Source organism: Lutra lutra, chromosome 11 (genome assembly GCF_902655055.1).
Source record: "Lutra lutra chromosome 11, mLutLut1.2, whole genome shotgun sequence".
NCBI classification, from domain to species: domain Eukaryota; kingdom Metazoa; phylum Chordata; class Mammalia; order Carnivora; family Mustelidae; genus Lutra; species Lutra lutra.
This window is the reverse complement of record NC_062288.1, coordinates 35,523,472-35,537,846: the sequence shown is the minus strand read 5'-3', so window position 1 is coordinate 35,537,846 and position 14,375 is coordinate 35,523,472.

The following is a 14,375-nucleotide window of genomic DNA, read 5'->3' as shown; positions in this document are numbered from 1 at the left end:
CAATGAATGAATGGCTTTCTAGGATTGACTATGCATATTTCACATTACTTGATAAAGATTATGGACCAAATATAGTGAGTCAACTCTATTTCTGTTGCTGCTATTATTGATTCATCCATGGCTATATTTACTCATCACTCCAAAACTGCTTTAATTCTACTCTACAACACACCCTCTGGGAACATGAAGGATTTATTAAAGTCTGCCCTTGCTTATTTAGACTTCTGGAAATAAATCAGCAGCCATGTTGTATAATGGAAAAAGCAGAGAAGAGCCTCAGTTGATTTACAATCTCAGCCTTCATTTTAGGCAATTTACTTATTCCCTCTGAGCTTCAGTTTCCTCATGTAGAAAGTGAGAACAATAGCAACTACCTTCCAGGGTTCTAAGTACAGCAATTTATTTTAAAAAGAACCAGAATACAGTAGGCACTGAATAAAGGGCAGACACTGTCATCATCTCTAATAATAATGACTGACGGTTTATGATGTTAGCATTCATAATAAAAAATTATAAACCATGCAGTTTTGTTTCCTATTAGATGTGTTACATAAGAAAGCTTAACACTGAGTGGCCACATCAGAACAGAATCTAAGTAGAGCACAAATTTCTCCTGCCTCCTGCTGTTATCTAAGTCCCTATTGAGCAGATATAACCCTGGGGATAGATGACCATCCATCAGAGGCCACGTCAGCTAAAAGCTCGAGCTGCCACTTTCACCTCTATTTGCACTGGATTGAGTCAATGTGCTTTTGGCTACCACAAGCATGAACAGCCAGCAAACCAATGAAGCTCTTATGACTCAAAGTCCCACACAGCCTTATTAAAGTATCTTATCTATTTCAATACCTTCCAGCAGGTGTGGAATATTAGAATGTGTCAATCCACTGCTGTCTTGAATTAGTGACCTTGGCTCAGAAATGACATATTTTTATATCAAAATAGACTGGTGTATAACACTCTAAAAGACAGGAATGGCCTTCAGCTAATACAGATCAATTTCCATTCAGCTTCAGTCACCATTTAATTACTGCTGACTTCTTTAACCTTTCTCACTTCCTTTATGGATTATATTTCTTTCTACTCCACCACCATTTACTTTATTTGGTGACATATCAAACTTAAAATTATATGATAAGTTTTCACATTTTTCTTTTCCATTCATGTTTTTTATTGTGCTGAATTTATTTAGAAACAAGTTATTTCCTCAAGGAGAAGAAATTTTAATGAACTGACTTTTTACTTTATCTCTGTATTCACTTCCTATATGTTGTTTAAAAAAAAGCGTTCTGATTTCCTCCACCATATGTTTCAGAATGATGGAACCCTACCATTTTCTTTAACATTCCTATAATACTTGATTGTATAGAAGTACACTGTATAATAAACTGCATATTAAGAGGAAAAACTGAGTCAAGATGGCGGAGAAGTAGCAGGCTGAGACTACTTCAGGTAGCGGGAGATCAGCTAAATAGCTTATCTAAAGATTGCAAACACCTACAAATCCAACGGGAGATTGAAGAGAAGAAGAACAGCAATTCTAGAAACAGAAAATCAACCACTATCTGAAAGGTAGGACTGGCGGAGAAGTGAATCCAAAGCGACTGGAAGATAGACCGCGGGGGGAGGGGCCGGCTCCCGGCGAGCGGCGGAGCAACGAAGCACAAAATCAGGACTTTAAAAGTCTGTTCTGCTGAGGGACATCGCTCCAGAGGCTTAACCGGGGTGAAGCCCAGGCGGGGTCAGCGCGGCCTCAGGTCCCACAGGGTCACAGAAGGATCGGGGGTGTCTGAGTGTCGCAGAGCTCACAGGTATTAGAACAGGGAAGCCGGCTACAGAGACAGAGCTGAGGAGTGAGCTCTAAGCTCGGGGTTACCTTGAACCGGTCGCAGGCTCGGTCAGCTCGGAGCGCGGCCGGAGGCCAGGGTGACGAGAGTAATTGGGCGCTGTTCTCTGGGGGCGCACTGAGGAGTGGGGCCCCGGGCTCTCGGCTCCTCCGGGCCGGAGACCAGGAGGCCGCCATCTTCATTCCCGCCCTCCGGAACTCTACGGAAAGCACTCAGGGAACAAAAGCTCCCGAAAGCAAACCCAGCAAACCCAAGCGGATTACTCAGCCCGGCCCCGGGTAAGGACGGTGCAACTCCGCCTGGGGCAAAGACACTTGAGAATCACTACAACAGGCCCCTCCCCCAGAAGATCAACGAGAAACCCAGCCAGGACCAAGTTCACCTACCAAGGAGTGCAGTTTCAATACCAAGGAGAGCGGCGGAATTCCAAGGGGAAGAAAGCAAAGCATGGAACTCATGGCTTTCTTCCCATGATTCTTTAGCCTTGCAGTTAATTTAATTTTATTTTCTTTTTCAATTTTTTTTCTCTTCTTCTGCTAAATTTTTTTAACTTTTACCGTTTCTTTTTTAACGTTTTTTAAATAGTTTATCTAATATATATATATATATATTTTCCTTTTTATACTTTTTTATCGGCTTTCTTTTTTTAATAGTTTCTTTTTTTTTTCTTTTTTCTTTCTGAACCCCTTTTTATCCCCTTTCTCCCCTCTCACGATTTGGGATCTCTTCTGATTTGGCTAAAGCATATTTTCCTGGGTTCTTGCCACCCTTTTAGTATTTTACTTGCTCCTTCATATACTCTTATCTGGACAAAATGACAAGGCAGAAAAATTCACAACAACAAAAAAAGAACAAAAAGCAGTACCAAAGGCTAGGGACCTAATCAATACAGACATTGGTAATATGTCCAGATATAGAGTTCAGAATGATGATTCTCAAGGTTCTAGCCGGGCTTGAAAAAGGCATGGAAGATATTAAAGCAACCCTCTCGGGAGATATAAAAGCCCTTTCTGGAGAAATAAAAGAACTAAAATCTAACCAAGTTGAAATTGAAAAAGGTATTAATGAGGTGCAATCAAAAATGGAGGCTCTCACTGCTAGGATAAACGAGGCAGAAGAAAGAATTAGTGATATAGAAGACCAAATGACAGAGAATAAAGAAGCTGAGCAAAAGAGGGACAAACAGCTACTGGACCACGAGGGGAGAATTCGAGAGATAAGTGACACCATAAGACGAAACAACATTAGAGTAATTGGGATTCCAGAAGAAGAGGAAACAGAGAGGGGAGCAGAAGGTATGTTGGAGAGAATTATTGGAGAGAATTTCCCCAATATGGCAAAGGGAACAAGCATCAAAATCCAGGAGGTTCAGAGAACCCCCCCCTCAAAATCAATAAGAATAGGTCCACACCCCGTCACCTAATAGTAAAATTTACAAGTCTTAGTGACAAAGAAAAGATCCTGAAAGCAGCCCGGGAAAAGAAGTCTGTAATGTACAATGCTAAAAATATTAGATTGGCAGCAGACTTATCCACAGAGACCTGACAGACCAGAAAGAGCTGGCATGATATATTCAGAGTACTACATGAGAAAAACATGCAGCCAAGAATACTATATCCAGCTATGCTATCATTGAAAATAGAAGGAGAGATTAAAAGCTTCCAGGACAAACAAAAACTGAAAGAATTTGCAAATACCAAACCAGCTCTACAGGAAATATTGAAAGAGGTCCTCTAAGCAAAGAGAGACCCTAAAAGAAGTAGATCAGAAAGAAACAGAGACAATATACAATAACAGTCACCATACAGGCAATACAATGGCACTAAATTCATATCTCTCAATACTTACCCGGAATGTTAATGGGCTAAATGCCCCAATCAAAAGACACAGGGTATCAGAATGGATAAAAAAACAAAACCCATCTATATGTGGCCTACAAGAAACTCATCTTAAACCTGAAGACACCTCCAGATTTAAAGTGAGGGGGTGGAAAAGAATTTACCATGCTAATGGACATCAGAAGAAAGCAGGAGTGGCAATCCTTATATCAGATCAATTAGATTTTAAGCCAAAGACTACAATAAGAGACGAGGAAGGACACTATATCATACTCAAAGGAACTATCCAACAAGAAGATCTAACAATTTTAAATATCTATGCCCCTAACACGGGAGCAGCCAACTATATAAACCAATTAATAACAAAATCAAAGAAACATATCGACAAGAATACAATAATAGTAGGGGACTTTAACACTCCCCTCACTGAATGGACAGATCATCCAAGCAAAATATCAACAAGGAAATAAGGCCTTAAATGACACACTGGACCAGATGGACATCACAGATATATTCAGAACTTTTCATCCCAAAGCAACAGAATACACATTCTTCTCTAGTGCACATGGAACATTCTCCAGAATAGATCACATTCTTGGTCCTAAATCAGGTCTCAACCGTTATCAAAAGATTGGGATCATTCCCTGCATATTTTCAGACCACAATGCTCTGAAGCTAGAACTCAATCACAAGAGGAAATTTGGAAAGAACCCAAATACATGGAGATTAAACAGCATCCTTCTAAAGAATGAATGGGTCAACCAGGAAATTAAAGAAGAATTGAAAAAATTCATGGAAACAAATGATAATGAAACACAACGGTTCAGAATCTGTGGGACACAACAAAGGCAGTCCTGAGAGGAAAATATATAGCGGTACAAGCCTTTCTCAAGAAACAAGAAAGGTCTCAGGTACACAACCTAACCCTACACCTAAAGGAGCTGGAGAAAGAACAAGAAAGAAACCCTAAACCAGCAGGAGAAGAGAAATCATAAAGATCAGAGCAGAAATCAATGAAATAGAAACCAAAAAACAATAGAACAAATCAACGAAACTAGGAGCTGGTTCTTTGAAAGAATTAATAAGATTGATAAACCCCTGGCCAGACTTATCAAAAAGAAAAGAGAGAGGACCCAAATAAATAAAATCATGAATGAAAGAGGACAGATCACAACGAACACCAAAGAAATACAGACAATTATAAGAACATACTATGAGCAACTCTACGCCAACAAATTTGACAATCTGGAAGAAATGGATGCATTCCTAGAGACATATAAACTACCACAACTGAACCAGGAAGAAATAGAAAGCCTCAACAGACCCATAAGCAGTAAGGAGATTGAAACAGTCATCAAAAATCTCCAAACAAACAAAAGCCCAGGGCCAGATGGCTTCCCAGGGGAATTCTACGAAACATTTAAAGAAGAACTAATTCCTATTCTCCTGAAACTGTTCCAAAAAATAGAAATGGAAGGAAAACTTCCAAACTCATTCGATGAGGCCAGCATCACCTTAAACCCAAAACCAGACAAGGATCCCAACAAAAAAGAGAACTACAGACCAATATCCTTGATGAACACAGATGCAAAAATTCTCGCCAAAATACTAGCCAATAGGATTCAACAGTACATTAAAAGGATTATTCACCACGACCAAGTGGGATTTATTCCAGGGCTGCAAGGCTGGTTCAACATCCGCAAATCAATCAATGTGATACAACACATTAAAAAAAGAAAGAACAAGAACCATATGATACTCTCCATAGATGCTGAAAAAGCATTTGACAAAGTACAGCATCCCTTCCTGATCAAACTCTTCAAAGTGTAGGGATAGAGGGCCACATACCTCAATATTATCAAAGCCATCTATGAAAAACCCACCGCAAATATCATTCTCAATGGAGAAAACTGAAAGCTTTCCGCTAAGGTCAGGAACACGGCAGGGATGTCCGTTATCACCACTGCTATTCAACATAGTACTAGAAGTCCTAGCCCTCAGCAATCCGTCAACAAAAGGAAATTAAGGCATCCAAATCAGCAAAGAAGAAGTCAAACTCTCACTCTTCGCAGATGATATGATACTATATGTGGAAAACCCAAAAGACTCCACTCCAAAACTGCTAGAACTTGTACAGGAATTCGGTAAAGTGTCAGGATATAAAATCAATGCACAGAAATCAGTTGCATTTATCTACACCAACAACAAGACAGAAGAAAGAGAAATTAAGGAGTCAATCCCTTTTACAATTGCACCCAAAACTCTAAGATACCTAGGAATAAACCTAACCAAAGAGACTAAGAATCTATACACAGAAAACTATAAAGTACTCATGAAAGAAATTGAGGATGACACAAAGAAATGGAAAAATGTTCCATGCTCCTGGATTGGAAGAATAAATATTGTGAAAATGTCTATGCTACCTAAAGCAATCTACACATTTAATGCAATTCCTCTCAAAGTACCATCCATTTTTTTCAAAGAAATGGAACAAATAATCCTAAATTTATATGGAACAGAAAAAGACCTCAAATAGCCAAAGGAATATGGAAAAAGAAAGACAAAGTTGGTGGCATCACAATTCCGGACTTCAAGCTCTATTACAAAGCTGTCATCATCAAGACAGCATGGTACTGGCACAAAAAACAGGACACATAGACCAATGGAACAGAATAGAGAGCCCAGAAATAGACCCTCAACTCTATGGTCAACTAATCTTCGACAAAGCAGGAAAGAATGTCCAATGGAAAAAAGACAGCCTCTTCAATAAATGGTGTTGGGAAAATTGGACAGCCACATGCAGAAAAATGAAATTGGATCATTTCCTTACACCACACACGAAAATAGACTCAAAATGGATGAAGGATCTCAATGTGAGATAGGAATCCATCAAAATCCTTGAGGAGAACACAGGCAACAACCTCTTCGACCTCAGCCGCAGCAACATCTTCCTAGGAACTTCGCCAAAAGCAAGGGAAGCAAGGGCATAAATGAACTTTTGGGATTTTATCAAGATCAAAAGCTTTTGCACAGCAAAGGAAACAGTGAACAAAACCAAAAGACAACTGACAGAATGGGAGAAGATATTTGCAAATGACATATCAGATAAAGGGCTAGTGTCCAAAATCTATAAAGAACTTAGCAAACTCAACACCCAAAGAACAAATAATCCAATCAAGAAATGGGCAGAGGACATGAACAGACATTTCTGCAAAGAAGACATCCAGATGGCCAACAGACACATGAAAAAGTGCTCCACATCACTCGGCATCAGGGAAATACAAATCAAAACCACCATGAGATATCACCTCACACCCGTCAGAATGGCTAAAATTAACAAGTCAGGAAATGACAGATGCTGGCGAGGATGCGGAGAAAGGGGAACCCTCCTACACTGTTGGTGGGAATGCAAGCTGGTGCAACCACTCTGGAAAACAGCATGGAGGTTCCTCAAAATGTTGAAAATAGAACTACCCTATGACCCAGCAATTGCACTGCTGGGTATTTACCCTAAAGATACAAACGTAGTGATCCGAAGGGGCACGTGCACCCGAATGTTTATAGCAGCAATGTCTACAATAGCCAAACTATGGAAAGAACCTAGATGTCCATCAACAGACGAATGGATAAAGAGGATGTGGTATATATTCACAATGGAATACTATGCAGCCATCAAAAGAAATGAAATCTTGCCATTTGCGACGACGTGGATGGAACTAGAGGGTATCATGCTTCGCGAAATAAGTCAATTGGAGAAAGACAACTATCATATGATCTCCCTGATATGAGGGAGAGGAGATGCAACATGGGGGGTTAAGGAGGTAGGAGAAGAATAAATGAAACAAGATGGGATTGGGAGGGAGACAAACCATAAGAGACTCTTAATCTCACAAAACAAACTGAGGGTGATGGGGGGAGGGGGGTTGGGAGAGGAGGGTGGGGTTATGGATATTGGGGAGGGTATGTGCTATGGTGAGTGCTGTGAAGTGTGTAAACCTGGCGATTCGCAGACCTGTACCCCTGGGGATAAAAATATATGTTTATAAAAAATAAAATTTAAAGGTGGGAAAAAAAAAAGAGGAAAAACCTTAAATTGAAAACAAACCACTAATAGTTCAAAGGTAGTTAACAAAGTGATAGAAGAATTGTCTTCTTTTTGAGTCCTCACTTTTATCATCACTGATCTAGGTACTAAGATGCAGAGGAAAGAACTTGAACTAGAATTAGACACTTCCTGGGGCCAAAACCTGGCTCTGCTACTCATAAGCTGTATGTTCTTTGGCAAAATGCTTAACTGATCTGAAACTGTCTCTTTATCTGGAAAATAGAAATAATTATTATACCTCTCAAGATCATCATGATGATTAAATAGAATGAACTATGTAAAGTGCCTGGCATAAACATTCTTTCCAGCAAGTGAGTAAATTTGAACCTACCAGTGGGACAATGGCCTGAGCCTGGGTTCTCCTGAAAGTGGAGCCTGAGGCAAAGGCTTCTGTATTACTTATTTTCCCAGTTTGTTGGGAACTGGAGTTGGGGCAAGAGGAGTGAGGCAGGGAATGAGTTATGCATAATCAAGAAAGCTGCCACTAAGGCAGTTTCCCTGATAATGGACATATTCCTCTGTGGCCATCTTCTGTGGCTATAGCTCTAACTCCACATTGTCATCAGTGTTGACTACAGTTGCCTATATGATAACTCCCTTCTTATTGTTCGCTCAGTGGCATGAAGAGTCCATAGTGGGCAGTTCAAGTTCAGTGGAAACTTTTCTGTGAACATGATAGAAGTATCCCACTTCTCCACTACACAGTGGAAACCAGGACCTTAAGATAGTAGGTACAGAAAGTATAAATTTCACAAAGGAGTTGCTGTCCCTACAGTGTGAATGTAAGCGGTCTTTGATCCTTCTTTATGGGCATTGAGAACAATACATTCACCAGATTCACTGTGTCCTACCTAGTACCAGAGACCCTTTTAATCCACTTGCAAAAAAAAGATACAGGAGTGACCACCTGGTTTAATTTATGATAGTTCTGTATCATTCATCATGATTCCTCAGGATTATTCAGGGCCAGACAGGAAAATTGAACCAGGGATATGTCAGTGGCCATCCCATTTGTATCCTTCAAGTCTGATAATGCCATCAACCTCTGTAATTCTATCTAGGATGCAGTGTTGCTTTTGATTTACAATCTTGGTCAGGGATAGAGGCAGTTCCTACCATAAAAAAGCTTATACCACTGAGCTGGGATCTAGTGTGAGGGTTCAGTCAGCTGATATATATATTTATGGCAATGATTCACTCAGAATAGAAGATAACCTCAAGATTGGTATGTGAATACTTTGTACCCACTGTGAATAACCTTGGACCAAAACTCCATTGTGATAGTGTAGCTCAGATGAGCTCTAACTGGACATCCAACTGGACATCCTTGAGGGCACTTCAGGTTCCTTGGCATCATTTCAGCCATGATTCTTCATCTAATAGGCTCTAAAGAGCCTGAGTATTCCTCTTTCAACAGTATAAGAGTTACTCTAACAAATGACCATAGGCCATTTGGAGGAAGAATCAGAGAAGTATCCTGCATATGCTTATGGTTATACTGAAGAGTCCTTTCTCAAGGGATACTGAGCTTCCCACTACTTATTGAATTCTGGGTCCATGAATGGATTTAGATCTGGAAACTGGGTGGCGGGTTATGATTTTCTACCACATTGGTTGATATTAATATTCTCTTCAACTAAGCTTCAAGACACATCTCAACAGACTACTAGGACTGCTTCCAGGGGTTCTCTGTAGGATATTAAATCCCAATCATGGAGGCATATCCCATATCAGTAATCTCCTCTATCCTTATATTCTGATCTCCTCACTCCAGTTGAAGACCCTCAAGCTGCATTCCTACATGTGTAGTGTTTATTCTTACCAGATCATATTAGCAAATTTCTGCAACTGTTTTGGTGTGTAAGCTATTCCCTCCAGGAGTAGAGCTTGGGGTAGGTTGAGACTTCACCTTGGCCAGCACTTTAGAGGCTATGAAGGATGTTGGGGCATATTGTTAGGAAAAAATTATCGTTTTATGAGACACTTGCTTTATGGGAAGTCCTTGTACAGTCTTTAGGCAGATAGCCACTTCTGTCCTCTTGTAAGATCTCTGAGGGTTCAGTGGGAGCTCAAAATTCTCAGGTTGATTCATCTAAGTATTTCCTTCCTCTCTTTTCCTGCAGCGTCCTGACTTGATACTGGAGATTTTTTGAGGCTGCATATTCACTCTCCTTTGTGGTTTTGCCATCCTTACAGTTAGATCCTGGGCTTGATTTTCAGCATGGTCTTCCCTATGTTTCTGGGAGATGACCATTTCCCCTGAAGGTGCTATAGAGAATTTATGGGTTTCACAGCTTGAGTTGACAGTTGGTTTCCCTGAGTTTATCTGTTATTTTCTAAGTCTTCCAGATCAGTTTACAGCAAGCATGTCTATTTCATAATCTCTATCATTATCATTTTACCCATGCTTTTAACTATCATGGTTCCCTCATTTACCAACTGCATCTCAGACGAATTACCCAAAAGTGAAATCTTAGTTATTATAATGCCACAACATGCCAGGAGTTACCTATCACTACATCTCCTGATGGCATTAGGGTCTTTCCTAACCCAGATCCAAAATATCTTCCTGAAGGGCTGCTTTCTGGAGCTGCTCTGATATCAATTCTCTTAGCCCTGGCTCCCAGAAAGCAAGCTTGAACAAAAGTCTTATACCACACAACGTTATTAAGGAGTATAATCCAGAATAAGGAATACGGAGTATGAAGCAGAGAAGGATGGAGGAAAATACAAGAATGCTGATCAAACTGGCTACTGCTATGTTCAATTTACTGCTTGATGTTGCAAGGCCATCCTCTGAGAAGCTATGTAACTGCTTCTCAGGACAATCTCTAGAGGAAGAAAAGGGAAATAAATCAATTTATGGGCTCCTGTTACCACTGGTCAAATTTTCATCCCATAGTGGGTGCTACCTCAATTGCATTTCCAGGTTGTATTTGCCTGGGTGCCTAGCAGGGTCATGTGGCATTCTGAACTTCTGCATTAACCTTTGGAGGGATGCAAAAAGTAATGGTATAGAGCATATATCCCCATCAAGTTGAGCCTGAAACCAGGTAGAACCAGTCACACAGTAGTGGCTGGAGTTATAGACAGGAAAGACAGAAGAATGGCAAGTAGTGTACCCAGGTGTCTGATACAAGATGTTTCCAGCTTCCTTGGGTAAGAAATCACTTAGAATTACAGAAGCATACTCTCTATTCCCACGTCCATCTCAAACAAACAAATAAAGAAAATCTCTTTTAAAAAAGTAATTAAAGGTTAAAGGTCTACAGAGCTCAGTCAGTCCCCCCCCCACCACCACAAAAAATCTGGTTATAGAGTATATTATATCTATGTCTCCTTTTATTCCCCCATCAGGCCAGGTACTGTTAGTCCCATATAAGAAAACTGAAGCTCAGAGATGCTGTGCTTCATAGAGGTAATATAGCAAGTAAGTGGGAGTTATGGACACATAATCTAACTTATTTACCTAGAAAGTATTTGTTTGGTGGGGTTTTGAGCCAATTCATCTTTTCTCTCCTTTCTAGAAATTCTTTCTCATGACTTCTACCTTTGTAACCATGCTCCTGTACAACATGTTCATATATCAAAACGAGTATTGAAGCTAGGTCTCTGAAATAAGTTGATCTTTAAAACTTTTTCTGTGGTGTTATATCTTCAATTTTATCTTCCTCAGTTTGCTTGTTTGTTTTCAGCACAGAAGAGACTTGCGTGGAAGTAACAAATGAGGATGGGCCAGACAAGCTGGTAGCCAAACATCAACCATGTCTATATGACAGCAAGTCTTGTTCTGCTATTTGTATTTAGCTCATCACTTCTGATCACTGCACATATTACTCCAAAGTCTTTATTCAAGAAAAGGACCATGCCATCTATCCCTGTACTTCCCTCAGCCTCTAGGTAGTTGCCCAGACATAGCAGCTGCTCCATGTAACTTTGTTGAAAGAATACATAAAAAGTCCCTCCCAAAACTATGAGGGAGCATCCTCCCTTTCCCCTTGGGGTAAGGCTAGCTTTGCAGGCCATATATTTTATAAAATGTCCTTCGCTAAATGAAGTAATTTCCGAATGAGTAAAGTAACCTCAGACATTAGGAAGACAATTAGGGAGGACTTTGTACAAAAGGATTATTGTATAATCCTCCCGGGGGTTTCATGACATCTCAAGCCTCTTTTCAAAATATCAAGTACACATATGATGGTACAAGGCAGCTAAGAAAATACAAAGATTCAACTGTCTTTTTTCTAACAGCCCTAATAGTTTTGTAGCAGCACTAAAAGAATCCTCTGAAGGGAATGTGTAAGTTACCTCTGGGCTTGGGAATGTGAGACTAGTATCATTAGCCAGTTCTTCCCTGGGTGACTCGTAACCATTTCTGTGAAGTCTGCCTCCTTTGTGGTTAATGAGCCCCAGGAGTAGGAGCTGTTAAACACACTTACCCAAGAGTTAACCTCCACTGTGCCTCCTACCTCTACTGCAGTAGTCAGTGCCAAGTAAGGGAAAAGAGGAATCTTGACTTGTTCCTAAGGATTGAGTCACATTGAGACACTGGTTTCACCAGAACCATTGATGCTATTGCTGTTTTCATTTTCTCCATCAACATTTTTCAAGACTTCCCATCAGCAACAGAGAACACTCAAAATCGGTGGGAACCAACTGATTTTTCCTAATTATTCTGAGTTTTTGAACCTTCATCAGTATTCCCAAACCAATGCAAGGTGTACTGGGATTAAAGTGATGGGATCTGGAGTCTGGCTGCCTGTGTTCAAATCTGCTTCTGCCACTTACTGGTTGTGTGACAGTGGATTTGTTACTTATCCTTTCCATACCTAGTTTCCTTATCTATAAAATATAGATAGAAATAGCATGCATCTAATAGGGTCATTGTAAGGAATAAATAGATAAATACAAGTAAAACACATAGCTCAGCACCTGGCACATAGTAAATGCTCAGTTAACAGGAGCTATTCTTATTCAACATTGAAAGCTGGAATCACTTCCCAATGTCTTCTGTGAGTGCTTCTGAGAAATAGTCCACAAGGAACAGATTCTCTGAAAAGATTTAGTTTTAAGAAGAGCACATTCCTAGAATCGCTTTGAATTTTTCAGGTCTCATATCTTTTCCCCTTGTGAAAAGGGAGGTCAGTATTCCTTTAAGACTGGCAGGTACTGTTCATCACAAATCACTGAGAGAACTTAAGTGAATATTCCTTTTCTCCTATTTCCTCAAAGAATCAGTTCTTCCTTTGTATAAGTACTTTCCAGCTAAGAAACCTTATTTACATGGGGCCACCCTCTCTCCACCTTGAATTGGCACTATGTGAAATACAGTCACTCTAGGCTCTCACTGCAGTTGTGAACTATTTTCTCAAAGAGGAAAGCAACAAGGGGATAGGGTCAACATTGCTCGGCAAAGTAGTCTTTAGTGATAGTCCTTAGTAATAGTGTTATTAAAGGGAATTCAACTCTTGAGCCAACTAAACCATTTCTTTCTCTGGGCAGCATCTCTCTCGCAGTCCACGTATATGACCAGTGAATCAAACCCAGCACAACCTGGTGTATCTAAAAATATGCAAAAATAGATACATACATAAAGACTCATATAAAATACTTCTAGATACGTAGGTATGTGTATGACACATATGCATACGTTACACATCTTTTTATACAGAAAGAGGTTTGGTCTTTTATTTTGCTTGCAGCAAGTTCTTATCTACCCTTTGGTCTAATAATTAAACAATTAAGGGTCATTTATGATAATTAAGCATTACAACAAAGTGGTAAGTAGGCATTAACTCACTTGAGAAATATGTTCTATTTTAGAGCCAGCACAACAATGTAGCAGCCAAAGTGAGGAAAGCATTCGAACTTGGCCATGGCTAAGTGTTAGCATCCTTGCAGACAGATGAGTCTCCAGTTACTGCCCCAGAAATGGGAAAGGCAACCCCACAATCAGTCTGAACCAGTAGGAATGTTATCACTACTCTGTTTAGCTTCACTTATAAGTGGTTCAGGAGATGCCAATTCTTATGCAGCTCTTGAGGGTTAGGGAAAGGGTGTGCATTTGCCCAGCTCTTCCATAGCATTAAAAAGAATTCATCTATCTTAAACCCTGTTGGGTGGAATATTGAGACTGCTGGGCTTAATTTAGAGGAAGGAAAATCCTTGTTTTCTTATCTGCTCATCCTACACTGAGCTCAAACATACATTATGAATCTCAGCTTTGGAACCTGAGTTCAGGGTTGCACTGCTTCTATGGCTCCTGAGAGGAGAGGAAGCAAGATACTCAAAAAGTGGCCATCTCTAACTCAAACTAGCTAGCCAGTTATTTGTCTTCTGTGTGCTGCCCCAGCCCTGCCTACAACTATCACTGATCAGGGCTGGGTACTTTCAGTGCAGGACAGCAGAAGGATTAGGAGGTTTGATAATACTCAGCAAAACCATGTTCCCCCTCCTTGGCCAGCTGGATGACAAAGAAAATTTCACGTTCCTCATTTTATTGGGTAGACTCATTGAAGTCCTGTAGAAAAACTGTAATACTGGGGATGGTGACGATCTTATCAATTATAAGCCATGGCTGCTGTT